The 14,686-nt window shown below is 45.8% G+C and overlaps 1 long non-coding RNA gene across 3 annotated transcripts in view; it reads left to right on the top strand.

Annotated features, from left to right (window-relative positions):
* Positions 1–67: 67 nt before the first annotated feature.
* The window catches only part of LOC102554489 (uncharacterized), a 33,754-nt gene continuing 19,135 nt past the window's right edge, over positions 68–14,686 (top strand). Inside the window, exons 1-4 of one of the 3 annotated variants that reach the window (XR_005494057.2) lie at positions 105–390; positions 4,370–4,585; positions 6,442–6,511; positions 12,633–12,724. This is a non-coding gene — a long non-coding RNA (uncharacterized LOC102554489). Of the gene's footprint in view, positions 391–4,369; positions 4,586–6,441; positions 6,512–12,632; positions 12,725–14,686 lie in introns of all 3 variants that reach the window. The other 2 variants (XR_005494056.2, XR_005494059.2) reach the window with 2 other exon arrangements.

Raw genomic sequence — 14,686 nt, 5'->3', positions numbered from 1 at the left:
GTCTGCCAGCTCCGAAGATTCTGCTCTCTGTCATAATGCCATTCCACAGCCTTCTAGAACCCGGATGCCGTTATCTAACGCAAAGCTGATCTTTCTTTTTTCTTTTTCTTTTTCTTTTTCTTTTTCTTTTTTTCTTTTCTTTTCTCTCCTTTTCTTTTCTTTTCTTTTTCTTTTTCTTTTCCTTCCTTCCTTCCTTCCTTCCTTCCTTCCTTTCTTTCTTTTTTTTTTTATAAAAGCAATCAAACCAAACAAACCAAAACAGCATTTGTCCTGCTGCCTGCAAGCAGGGTGAGGTGACGGCAGATCAGCGGAGGAGAAATGTCACTTCAGACTGTTTTTTTTCCCCACTGCTAAACAGTGTTGTACACCACACAAACGGGACTGCAAAGGGTAGGTTGTTACTAACCCTTTGATGCCGGTTATGTTTCAGAGAGGATACTCAGGGCAATCAACATAAACCACACACACTGTATCCTAAATAACAGACCTGCTGGTGTGCATCATGCTGCCATCCTCCCTGCGACCCAGGAAGCCAAAGGCGATGATCTACAGCGCAGATAACACTGTGCATTTAAACAGCAACCTTTAAGGGCAGTAGCAGTGTTCCACCACCACTTGGGGTAGGGCAGGGGAGGGGTGTCAGAGAATTTAGCAATTCTTTCCAGGGTAGAGTTCTCCTGGGGAAATTCTGGGGGTAGCAGACTGTCAATCAAGGTGCATACTTCCTTCTGGGTGAACTGCTACCCCAAGATAGGCCTGGTAAATCAAGGTCCCTAGTTTGGCCGACACTCGAGTTTTGGTGCCTGGTCAGACACCGGAGCTAGTACCATAGAATAAAAGGAAGAACTGGTAAAAAAAATGTGGGGATAAAGAAAAAAAAGTGGGGTTGGGGTGGGGAAAGAAGAGGGAGGCCACTCAAGCCTTATGACATGAGTTCCACTCCAGAACCCATGGTAGAGAGATCAGACTCCTCAAAGCTGTCCTCTGACCTTCAGGGTGCTGTGTCACCCCTCACCTCACCTCACCCTTCATGCACATAGGCACAACTAATAAATAAAAACCAGAGCTTTTTGTCTTTATGTGATTCCTTTCTCTGTTTACTTTTTGGTTTGGTGCTGGGAACTGAACTGGGGTCCCCATGTTAAGCACATACTTCATCACTGAGCTCCACTCAGCCCCAGTATTAAGATTCAAATTATTCACTGCCTGGGACAAGAATTGTGGCAGTTAATTTAGTTCTTTGCCGTGATAAAGCAGCAATCAGAATCTTACCAAGATCCTTCTCTGTCTAATAAAGAAGCCTGTGTACCCAATTGGGCTCTCTGGTGTGGGACTTATGGATAGGGAAGAGGTAGGAGCCTGGGTTCAAGCTTTAGGTTTGGCTGGGCCCTTGGGTCTGTCCTTTCCCCTTTCAGATGCTTAGGCCTTCCCTCACAGATAGATAGAGGCCAGTGGGTGCCTTCCACTTGTCTGCCACCCTGACCTTTTGTGGTCTTCTCTGCTCCCCCTTGTGAGGATTTCTCTTGGTTCCTAACAGAACGACTTACTGTTCAGGATCTCATCTGATCAACTGGCACCTTTTGTTTGCTCTCCTAAAGGAAGCTTTAAAGGCCTTAACATCGGTGAACATCTTGGGAACTCCTCACCTGATGAAAAGGTGCTGGCTTGATCTAGGCTCTTGTGTTCTCCCCCCACAACTGATGGCCTTATAGAACAGCCATGGATCTCAGAGGTTAGACATTCCAGTTCTACCTGGTTTTCTATATGAACTATGATGATGGTGTTCAGACCAAGGAGTTTACTGATTAATAACCAGTGAATGGTTTGCTATCTCCTCTTATTCTCTTTGAAGAATAAACCAGGGGCCAGAGAGATGGCTCAGTGGATAGACTCACTGTTGCTGAGCGGGACAACCTGAGCTTGGCCCTTAGGACCCACATGACCCCCACATGTGTTCTGTGATGCACATGTGCAAATGCACACTTGCACAAATAAACAAAGTAAGAAGAAATAAATACATAAAAAAGATGTATAAAGATGTTCCCTGAGGTCCATAGCTTCTCACAACTCACTCTTTCAAGAATGCTAGTAAATGAATATTGTCCCCAGGCCTCACCATGTAGTCCCTCTCTCTGGTCTTCCCAGCAGAAGAGGAGTCTGGAGAAAGCACACTTCATGGCTACTCTTAGGCGTCTCGGAGAGTGAACAAGCACCACAGACAGAGTACAAAGGGAGATGGAGCCTAATAGCAGTTCATGCCTGGAATTTTGGGGAACAGGAGCTGAATCCTGAGGCTTTCAGAAACCTTGCAGACCTGGAGTTTGGGGAGATGGTGCTTCCCTAGATAAGCATGGTCTTGGAACTGTTGTGTGCATGGCCTAGGGGGAGTCCTGCGGCTGTGATGAGATCGAGGCTCTTATGTGTGGTGTGCCTTGCTCAGCACAGTTGTTTGCTAGGTGGCCTGATTGTGTGGGAAGCCAAAGAAGGGTTAGCTGAGGAGAGGGGGAATCCGGTGTTCTTTTGATAATTTTTTTTTTTTGGTTCTTTTTTTTTCCGGAGCTGGGGACCGAACCCAGGGCCTTGCGCTTCCTAGGCAAGCGCTCTACCACTGAGCTAAATCCCCAACCCCAAAAGATTTATTTATTTTGTATATGAGTACACTGTAGCTGTCTTCAGACACAGCAGAAGAGGGCATCAGATCCCATTACAGATGGTTGTGAGACACCATGTGGTTGCTGGGATTTGAACTCAGGACCTCTGGAAGAGCAGTCGGTGCTCTTAACCACTGAGCCATCTCTCCAGCCCGATAATTTTTATACTATTATTTTGTGTGCATGTTTTGCCTGCATGTATGTAAGGGTACCATGAGGAAGCAGTGCCCTTTATGCCAGAATAGATTATTCAATCCTCTGGAACTGGAGTTACAGAAGGTCGTGAGCCACCATGTGGGTGCTGGGAATCCAATCTGGGTCTTTAGCAAGAGGAACCAATTCTCTCAACCACCGAGCTATCTCTTCAGCACCCCCTTTTAAAATTTATTTCACTATATCTTGGGGGTTCTTGTTCACTTCCTTTCTCATTAGTCCATAGCTTAGTTTTGTTAGAACCTCAAGTTTTCAGAGATCCTTTTTGTAAAGGGAAATAATACTTATGCACCTATGATAGAGTTGTCAGGATAAAATGATAAAATATAAAATATGTTTTAGCAAGTGCTTAATAAGTGCTAGCTGAAGGAAGAGATTCATATCTAGGAAGGAGGAGGGGGAGGAGTGAGAGGAGGAGGGAGAGGAAGAGAAAAGAAAGAAAGGAAGGACCCCCAAAGGGTGGGGATACAGTTCAGCAGGAGAGTGTCTGACTAGTGCCTGATGACTCCAGTTCAGCGTCACAAAGGAGGAAAGGAAGCTGCTGGCAAACACTGCCATGACATCCTTGGCTTTGTCTTAGGCGAAGACCAGAGTAGTTTCCCAATATTTTGTGGGTGACAGGTAGCAAAGGAGGGTAACTGTAGCAACCTCTTTAGACCTCAAGGGTCTAAGGCAGTCTCCATCTTGGAGACTCAGGTTTAAAATCTAGGTCTGTTTTCAGGGAGATCACATTCTGCACAGTTCACTGCTGGCACAATAGGTTAGCATGACTGGCATAAGGGCAGAGACTGAGAAAGCTGCTGTGATTGTGAATTTTTTTTGGGGGGGGCGTGGTGTTTGGGAGAACCCAGATGCTATTCAAGGTTTATCAGGTGTGATGAAGTGACACAGGATGACAGGAAGGCCTCTCTCTTTCTCTCTCTTTAACATGCTATAAGGGGTATGTGAAGAACATGCTCACAGAGACCCTTCAATGAGGAAAACAGAAAATCTCCCGGAAATAAGTGTTGTTGTCATTGTATGTTGCACCAGCAGCATCATATATATGCATATATATTTATCTATGTATCATATCTATCTATATATCCAGAGTCAGAATAAAATCTACCTATGTGTTGTTTGTAAGGAAAATGTAAAAATATACAAAATGCAAAGGGTGGGGAAAGAATGACAGATAGATCTTTTTTGTTGTGGTGGTTTTTGTTTTTGTATTTTGAGACAGGGTTTCTCTGTGTAGCCTTGGCTCTCCTGGAAGTCGCTCTGTAGACCAGGCTGGCCTCAAACACACACTTGCCTCTGCCTCCTGAATGTTGGGATTAAAGGGGTGTACTACCATGACTGGCAAGTAGCTATATTTTAACCAATCAAAAACTGACAATGTTTGTAGATATCAGGCTAAAGCAACCTGGAATACTAAATGTATTGATAAAGGTGGGCTATCCACAGCAACCACTGGAGGGAGACCAACTGAGTAGAATGGTAATTCTAAACTTGTGTGCTCTTAGAAACTGAAAACAGCCAACCCCCGAAACCTCCAAACTCAGAAAAGCCAAAGAAACAACATGAGCAAAGAGAAGTCCTTATAGGAAGAGACTTGAGATTACGATCCAGAGATTTCGAACCTCCTTCTCTTGGTCATCGATTTAAAAAGCCAACAACATAGAAAGGCTATGCAAGCTTGGAACACTGTGACAATCTCATCCTAAGGGCTGGGGACACAGGTCAGTTTTATATTGTTTGTCTAACATGCAAGAACCCCCGGGGTCAGTATCGAGCTCCCCATGAGGTGGGTGTGGTAGGCCACACCTATAACCCCACCACTGGGCAAGTAGAGGCCAGACTAATTTAAATGTATCCTTGGCTACATGCAAGTTGGAAGCCGTAGTGGGCTGCATGGGACCTCCACCACTACATACACACTTCATTTTTAACACACAGGTTTAGAAAACCTTTTACTCGTTATTAGGAAAACCCTACCCCTGAGATGTTTTCTGTATGATCTTGATCATGTTCTACTCGTCAGCTCCATTTCTGTGTCCTATTTGTTGGTAGCAATGCAGATGAGTCATGGTGCTCACTTTTGGCCTGCCTTCCTCTCTTCTTCCCTCCTCCCCCTCACTCTCTCCTTTCTCTTTTTCTCCCTCCCTCCCTCTTCCTTTTCCTTTCTTCCCCTCACCCTCTCTTCTTTCTTTCCTTCCCCTTTTCCTTTCTTTAAGACAGATCTCATGTCGCCCAGGCTGGCCTCAATATATAGCCAAAAATGACCTTGGACACCTGGTTCTCTGCTTCCACTTCTTGAGCTCTGAGATTTCAGGCACATATTTCCATTCCTAGTTTTGTGTGGTGCTGGGGCTTAAACTCTGGGCTTAAACCGACAAACATTTGACAAACATTCTACCTTCTGAACTATATCCCTGATCCTACCATTTTTCTTTTATTAGGTAAACAATATGTAACATGAAATTAACATTTTAGCCTTTTATTTTGTTTTGTTTTGAGACAGGGTCTCACTCTGCAGTCTAGGCTGGCCTGGAGCTCACTGTAGCCCAGGCTGGCTTTGGATTTGTGCCTGCCCTCCCACCTCAGCTTCCCCACATGAATCACCAAATCCAGCACCATTCAAAACAGTAGCACTAAATACAACCCTGATGCCACCTAACCATCACCCCTCTCTTCATTCCCATCACCCCTGGACAGGAACGCTGTCCCCATTCTTTTCAACCACGCCATTTTGGATAAGTTGCCAGTTTCTTCATCTGTAAGTTGGGCTAATCATATTATCGACTGAATAGGATGATGGTCAAGGTTAAATGACGTCATGCACGAAAGCTGCTTAGCACTGTGCCTGGAACTGTGACTTACTGAGTACACGCTGAGTGCTACTGCAGAAAAGAGCAAGAGAGAAGGACACAGACCTCTTAGCATAGGGACAGTCTTGTAGCTGTGCATGATAGGAAGCAATGACTGAAGATGCTCTGATTAGAGGGGGCTTGACAGGAACTATTGCTGCTGGCAAATAACATCTCCTCCAGGTTTGTAGAAGCTCCCTGCCAGCCTCAGCAACACATCTGGCGTGCCACAGAAACTCAAGACATGCTTGAATAAGGAAGGAGTGAATGTACACTCGAACATTTCAGTGTTCGGAGGGAGGACAGAAATCATAGAGTCTTAGCCATCAGTTTATCAACTTGAAAAGATAGAGGCACCGGGAAGTCAAGTAGCATGTCTAGGTTCCTCAGACATAGACCTGGCTGATAGACACAGTCAAGTTTCTGAAATGTATCTCATCCTGTCAACTTAGAGCAACTCAGAAAAATATAAGGCTGACCCCATGGTGCGTGCGATGCCTAACTGAGAGTCCACACTTCCATTGTTCTGCTCTGTTTGCAGTTTGAACCAGACTGCTGTAAATAATTGCTTTTTTTTATTGAGGAGAGAATATTCCCTTCCATTTTAGAGTCAAAGGTCATACTGGCTGAGGGAATCATAGACATCAACTTTTTAAGAGCTACAATTATTAAGGAAAATAGAACTTAAAAAAAGGTTTAAGCAGCTCATGTTTTTTAACCTTACCCAGCCCCAGTCTTCCTGAGTTGTTGTCGGGCATGGATAATGGGAGTAGTAAGGCCTCAGGATGCTGTGCTGGGGTAAGTGTTGCGATATCGAATGTGGGCGTTGGGGTTGGTGAGTGCATCTCAGTCAGCATGTGAGATCTCTGGCATGGCCATAAAGTAAAATAAACCACAAACCCATGGGTCACTTGCATCACACCTGGTACATGGATGACATTCAGCAAACACGCAGTCCGTGGACCGGGTGAGGCAATGTTTTCAAGGCAAGCATTTCCAGGTGATGGGAGTACTTGATATTGTGGCCCAGAGAAAAACCTCAAGGGAGAGGACGGCCGTGAGGGCGAGGCGATTTATGGCCAACACAGACTGTTGTTTGCTGTTGTGCCCGAGTTGCAGTTAGTCCAAAATAGCTCCCTATGTTCACTGTAAACAGGGAGCTGTGTCCCAGTGACTTTCACACTGTAGCTGCAGCCTTTGGCTTCATGCCCAGGGGTATTGAATCACTTGGCCGGAGGGCACCTATCATATCCCCCATCCCTGTAGAATAAAGGAATCTTGTGCTGGGGATCTGGACCCTAGGTTCAAGACCTGTTTCTTAGTAACTCTGTAATTTTAGGGTCGCATCTCTCTGAACCTCAGAAAACGCGGCTGCTCTGACTCTTGCTCAGAAACACTGCGTTCTATTTATTTGCTGCATTCACAGATAAATATGTATTTCTGCGCCATGAAAATGTAAGCGCCCACCATGTGCCTCTCTCTCTCTCTCTCTCTCTGTCACACACACACACACACACACACACACACACACACACACACACACACACACACACACTCTCTCTCTCTCTCTCTCTCTCTGTCAGGACCTAGAATCTTTACTTGGTTGATGCCCCCAGTGAATAGGTTGTTACTCACCATCTTCAGAGTGATATAGCCCAGAAGCCTCTGGACTACATCCTCACTCTCCTTGTGACTTGGTGCTTCTGTCGCCAAAGAGGTAGAAATGGTGCTCTCTGATTCCCAACCCCTGGAGTCTGTGCTGTGGCTGCTACTGTTGCTGCTGCTGCTGCAGCCGCCCCTGCCTTTTCTACTAGGGATGCAGCAGTCGTACAGAAACGCTGAGCACAGCACATTTCTGAGCTGGGTGTGTGTGTGGGGGGAGGCAGACTGGATCGCTGCAGAGTGAAATAGGTTTCCATTCTTCCAATGGCTAGTTCTCCCCTTTATGTATTAGTATATGTGTGTAAGGCCAGGGAGTAAGTTTATTTTTAAACACTGCAACCTATAAAGTCACAGATGCCTTGAGATACCCTAGCTTTTGTCAGCACCAGATCCCCTTTGTGCAGCCAGAGTTAATAAGCTGGGACTGGGGGCTTGCTGCCCAGTTTAGAAGGTGATCACATGAAGGTGATGTGCGTGCTTGTCGGTGACAATGGCGGCAGCATCTTTAGAATGTCCTATGGCTAACACCAGGCTTTTTTCCTCAGGGGTGATGTTTCTGCTCTTAGAGTCCAGGCACCATCATTTAGACTGATGGGCTGAGTGCTGCTTTGGGGCGGGCTTTCCTGACATAATCTTCTGGGAATAGAACAGGGGCAGAGCTCCTGACTCAGGAGTGATAGGCTTGGAATTTGCCTTTCAGTTTCCAGATGTCTTCCTGAATTGCTCAGTCAAGTGTCATAGCTGGCTGGTCCTTATTTCTCCATCCACCCCACAGCATATGGTCTCTGGGCACCTTTGCCTTTCTGAGTTTCCATTTTCTTCAAAAAAAAAAAAAAGTACCACAGGGTGATCAAAATAGGATTCACTTATGTGGCTTATGACAACAGCTTGTCTCCCCCAACATATGTGTTCTCTCTTGTGTGTGAGACTCTGTGTGTATGTGTGCATCTCTGTGTGTGCATGTATGTGTCTGTGTCTCTGTGTGCGTTTGTGTATCTATGTTCAGATATGTGTGCATGGCAGAGTACATGCTTGGCTGTCATTCTTCATCACATCTTTTTTTTTTTTTTTTTTTTTTTTTTTTGGAGCTGGGGACCGAACCCAGGGCCTTGCGCTTCCTAGGTAAGCGCTCTACCACTGAGCTAAATCCCCAGCCCCGCTTCATCACATCTTTTGAGGCAGGGTCTCCTACTGGCCTGGAACTCAGCGATTTGGGTAAGCTGGCTAGACAATGAATCCCAAAGATCCTCCTGCCTTCTACTTTTCCAAGTGCTAGGATTGCAAGCCTATGCCACTATGGTCAGTTTTTCTACACACACACACACACACACACACACACACACACACACACACACACACACAAAACTAAATATAAAATAAAAATTTTTAAAAAGAAAGAGTCATGGGCATGTGTCTGAATATAATCAAATAAAAAATCCAGGTTCTTGTGTAATAGTCCACACTAAAGAGGGTGACTCACTCTCACGAATGCTCACAATAATAACAAATGGACTGTGCCTAGTTTATTATTGGAGCCCAGAGCAGAGTAGGTGGATCACATGACTTCACTAGCCGCAGTGAGAACCCTGCATGACTGTCAGAAACATTTTGAATATGGGGCTTCAACTCCTTATTCTATGGATTGACGGCCCAAGAGGAAGAACCTTCTCCAGGCTGGGAGCTGTGTGTTCTTTGAGTCTGTCCTACTTGGTAAGCTTCCTGAAGCCAAACTTGCCTCAGGTGGCAAAAGGCCATGGCCCCTCTCGTCCCAAACCTGGCCCATCACAGGGGTTGCTGTTGGCCAAGATCTCTTTTTGCTCCATAGTTGTTCATTCTTTCAGCTTCTGGTGCATGGCTGCGGAGGGCCCAGATTTAATTCTTTAGGAATGGTTCCTATCTAAGGAGAGATGCCACATCTGAAGCGCCATCCCACATCCAGTGATGTCACTGCTAGGCTCTCTAAAGGGATGCCAGAGTCCCTTGTGGCTAAAACATTTTTCTGCGCCCCTCCCCCATACCCTTTACACAGCCCAGCTTGAGCTCATGATCCTTTTGCCTCAGCCTCCTGAGTGCTAGGATTACAGCCCTGTTTAATGGAAGTTTGTCTAAAGCGTTTATTGTGACTCTGGAAATCCATCCACCCAAATGTTTCTCCAAATGCACTCATCTGCAACCTCCCAGAGTGCAAGACTCCCCATCAGGCCATGTTCCAGAGACTCCACCCCATGTGGTATTCATACTGTGTCTTATATGAACCGAAAGGGAAAGAACCTCTTCATTCCTTAAGTTTCTGCAGTGCTGTGCTTAGTTGTTACAGTAGCATTACTATTATCTCCACTCAGTTGTGTGTGTATGTGTGCGTATGTGTGGGTGCATGTATGTGTATGTGTACCTTATGTGTATATGTATGTGGAGACCATAGGACAACCTCAGCTGTTGTGTTCTTCAGGTGCTGTTCACCCTTCCTTCCTTCCTTCCTTCCTTCCTTCCTTCCTTCCTTCCTTCCTTCTTTCCTTTCTTCCTTCCTTCCTTCCTTCCTTCTTTCCTTTCTTCCTTTCTTTCGAAATGAGTCCTCTCATTGGCCTGGAATTCACCAAGTAGACAAGACTAGCTGGCCAGTGTTGTGCAACAGTTTCCAGTGAGAGTCAAGGGTTCCATCTGGCAGGGAAGCACTTTAAACAGTAAGATAAACAATTCAAAGAAGCTTCAGGAAGTCCCTGAAACTGATCAAATTCACTAGATAGGTCTCCCCCTCCCAGAGTAAGTACTGAAGGAGGTGCAAGGCAGTCTCAGACAAGCCAAGATGCAAAGAAGACTCTGAGACCATAGCAGCTTCCTAGAAGAAGAAACCAGTTGAGCTGCCTGAAAGAGGTTTAGACTAGAGTCATTTGGAAAAGACACTCCAAACCCATTGAGCTGCTTATAGGCTGTGCAGTATGCTCCAGGGTACCAGCTTTTGAAAACTGTAACCCCTTTTAGGGTAGACTTTGAGTCATTTCTTATAAGTACTCTCTCACCCAATATTCCTATAATTAACCCCAATAAGACTCATTGGTGCACCAAGTTCGATTTTGCTGGCATTCATATTTTGGTCTGTTATGAGCTCCCTCTCTGGGTGTATGTTTTAACTCCCCAAGGAGAGTCTTTTTATATACCAACCAGCGAGCCCCAGAGATCCTTGCCTCTCCAGATCTTGGATTACAACAATGTGCCGTCATAACCACCCTTCTAAAACATTTTTACTTATTATTTTTAGTTTACATGCACGAGTGTCTGCCTGCATGCATGTGTGGAAGTGCACTGCTTGTGTGCAGTGGCTGCAGAGGTCAGAATGGGGTATTGTTCCTCTGGAACTGGAGTTACAGAAGGTTGTGAACTGCCACATAGGTGATGGGAACTGAATCTGGGTCCTCTGAGTTGTGCTTTTAGCTACTGAGCCATGTCTCTAACCTCCCTTTAATAACCAACCAACCAACCAACCAACCAACCAACCAACCAACCATCACCACCATCACCATCTACAATTGGGTTCTCGCAATTGGCCTTGTTCTCACACTTGCAAGGTAAGTGACAAAAAACCTGGACTCACTGTATTGTCCTAGGGTCCATTCAATTATTGATAGTAAGGGGCACACTGGCCTGAAAATCAGGTGATCCGAATCCCAGTTCTGTTCCTTCAAGAGACTCAATTGCTGACTTTGAACTTCATGTCTCTTGGCCATCCTTTTATCTGTAAAATGAAGATGGGGCAGGAGGTGCCAGTCATTTGAAAGGTCTCATCCAATTTAACAGTCCACTATGGTCCTTGGTCTGAATTTTTTTTTTTATTGATGAAGATCTAGTGGCATCCTGTGGCAGTTGTATTTGTTGAAAATTTCCACCCAAGTGAAAGATTTGGAATGTGACCCTCCATTGTGACCTCTCCCTTGCTTCTTCTAATCCTGTCTCCTTTGCCTTCTGTCCACACCACCTGTCCTCCATTTTCCCTTGATGCGGCTCATCCGCCAGCCAGAGAGCAGGTCCAGAAAACCTCAGTGTTCTTTGAGCTCAGCTGCTTCTGTGTGCTTCCAGCTGAAATCCCATCTGGAGCCAATGTGCTGGGCCAACTCCTCCTGTGAGAGCCATCTTCTCCCTTTGTGCCTCTCAGTCTCCCACCCTAGGGGTGGCTTGGACAGAATCACCCACTGAGGTCAAACTTTGTATATTTGTTTTTCTCCCGGAAGACAGATCTCTTCTGGAATCTAAATGCTCTGGATACCTGTCTCCAGGGACATGATTCTGTGGTTGGCGTTTGTGGTTGGCATTGGTTGCCTGACAGGAGGACCCAGGCTGCCCTCATGGCTCTTACATGAGTGTAGGCGTGGCAACCGGACAGTCAGAAAATGCTTCCCCTTCACTTACCTGTGCTTTGCATGGGTAGAGTGCACGTCCATGTCATACCAACGCAACCGCACGGTAGCCAAGTTTGATGTGCGTATCATTCCAATTACAGGATAAGGAACATGAAGTTAAGGGTGATTCTTTTAAGAGTACACTGTATTCATTTCTTCCTTCCTATTTGTACCAGAATACTTGATGATAGAAGTGAAGAGTTTGTTCCAGCTTACAGTTTCAGGTGATAAACTCCATCATAGCAGGGCTAGCATGACGGTTGGCACCATGGGGGCTTAGTCTTGTCTTGGTCAAGTGGTTCTCAATCTTCCTAAAGCTGCGACCCTTTAATATAGCTCCTTATGTTGTGGTGATTCCCAACCATAAAATTTACTTTTCTTGCTACTTAATAACTGTAATTTTGCTACTTCTATAAATCATAATGTAAATATCCGCTATGCAGTCCCCGAAGGGTCGTGACCTACATGTTGTGAACTGCTGTCTTGTTGGAACAGGAACCAGAGAGCCAGACCAGAACCAGAAATGCCCTATCTGCTTTAAGGCCCACCCTCTACAACTGACTTCTGATATCTAGGTCACAGTCCTAGAGATCCTACCTCCATGAAGTGCCACCCATGGCAGGTCAAGTGTTCAGGCATACAAATCTGTGGGGGCCTTTTCATATGCAAATAACACGACACAGATAGAGTCAGAGGAGGACTTGGAGCATGGTCTTCTAGTCTCAAAACCTCTGCTTTTGTCTGGGACTGTAGCTCGTGGGCACTTGTTCAGGAGGTACACACTATGTGGGTTAAGCCTCAGAGCTTCAAAACAAAAGCAACAGACACATGGAAATAACTTGAGCTTTTAATTTCCCCCCTATTAGCCCAACAGACTTCTTTCCAAGATCCACTCCTAGGTCCTTGAGGCAGTTTCCAGGCTCCTAGGAAACCTAGCTGGACTCTTGGCATGCAGATGGTAAGTTTGCAATGTTTCCAAAGAAGATTGGGGGTAATTTCAGCCTACGATCTGTCTGGATAATCCTTGCGTTTCATTCTAATTAAGATCATTTAATCTCGGCTTGTGAGAAGTTAAGTGCATTTTCCTTTTAACAATTCCCATAACAATGCATGATGATGATGATGATGATGATGATGATGATGATGGTAACTGGCCTTGCCATATGAAGGACAATAGGAAGCTGCCCAGGAGGTTACAGAGTGTAATGTTACAGATCTTAAGAAACCTTCTCGGGCTGGAGAGATGGCTCAGCCGTTAAAGGCTAGGCTCACAACCAAAAATATAAGAAACCTTCTCCCCCTTGTTGTCTCAAGTGGCAGTGTCCCCTTCAATTCCCTGAAGGCTAGCCTCCATAAAGGTCTTCTCCTAGATTTTCTCCTAGGAGTGGGCCTGGAAAGTGAGCTGTTTAAGAGGCTTGGTATGGGAGAGTTGCACTGGAGGCAAGGGGTCTGAGGAATCACTAGAAGGGGAAGGAAGACATAGAGAGTGGATTTTTGGGATGTAAATGGCCACTCATCTGGCATGGTACCTTGGCTGATGCCATTCTTTTTTTTTTTTTTTTTTTCGGAGCTGGGGACCGAACCCAGGGCCTTGCGCTTGCTAGGCAAGCGTTCTACCACTGAGCTAAATCCCCAACTGGCTGATGCCATTCTTAAATGCTTTTTGTAGACCTTAAAGTGTGTGTGTGTGTGTGTGTGTGTGTGTGTGTGTGTGTGTGTGTGTGTGTATACGTACTTGTGTGGGCCAGAGTGCCTGTGTAGAAGTCAGAGCACAGTTTGGGGAGGTTGGTTCTCTCCTCCACCATGTGGTTTCTAGAAATCAAGCCCAGGGTGTCGGACTTGGCCGCAGATACCAATACCCACTAAGCCACCTCCTGACCCTGATACAGTCCTTGAAGCTTCAAAAATCTTGTTTCTGAGTCTTTGAGAGCTGAGTTAAGTGGCAGGAGTAGAGGAGCAAGAGGGGATGTAAGGGAATTTGCCCCAATTCTGAAAAATAGCAGCCAAGTTCCAACGCGGAGGATTGCTCGACTCCAGAGCTAAATTGGAAGTAGGGCATGGAGTAGCTTGGGAATGTCCTTGCTGCGTCTGCCTGTTCCAGGCGCCAAGCTGAGCCACTTCAGCACCGAAGACAGCACCCTGGAGGCTGCCTGTCGCTGTTTACACTGGGGAGTCCTGAATCTTTGAGTCCGTGTCCTTGGCAAATCATGCAGGAAGATGGGAACACGGGTGTTAAAGAGGTTCTGCACCCAGGCACCTCACCCATACTCCTTTGGGTTTTCCCTCAGGAATAAGTTTTTGCTTTTTTGCTTTATCCAGTCCTTTCTGCCCTATTCTATAAGACAGAGGGTAGAATCTTGCAGCCTTTCTGCCCCTTCCCCATCCTATACCTATTCTCTCTCTCTCTCTCTCTCTCTCTCTCTCTCTCTCTCTCTCTCTCTCTCTCTCTCTCTTTTGCTTGCTCCCACTCCCACCCCCACCTTTTTTTTTGGCCTTTATAGACAAGGTCTCTCTCTGTATAGGGTTATCTGTCCTGGAACTCACTCTGTAGACCAGTTAGACCAGGCTGGCCTTGAACTCACAGAGATCTGCCTGCCCCTGCTACCCAAGTGAGGGAATTAGAGGTGTGCACATATTTCTTAAGTCTAAGCATGCTCTTTCTCCTTATGGAACCCAGGCCCTCTGATTTCCACACAAAGCTGGCAATACTCCAGAGTTAAAAAGAGGAAGACATTGTCATAGCTAACAGGGCATCAGTCAGAAAACCTAGCAGAGAGGCTGGACATCCAACTTCTCTGTGTATCCCAAGGGGACACTTAGTAACTGTAGTCCCAAGGAAATGGACTCAGCCTCTGGAACTGTATGTTAGCTCCAATTAAATGTTTTCCTTTATAAGAGCTGCCTTGCTCATGGTGTCTGT

The sequence above is a fragment of the Rattus norvegicus genome, chromosome 15 (genome assembly GCF_036323735.1).
Source record: "Rattus norvegicus strain BN/NHsdMcwi chromosome 15, GRCr8, whole genome shotgun sequence".
NCBI classification, from domain to species: Eukaryota; Metazoa; Chordata; class Mammalia; order Rodentia; family Muridae; genus Rattus; species Rattus norvegicus.
This window is presented reverse-complemented; position numbering and strand designations above follow the sequence as displayed.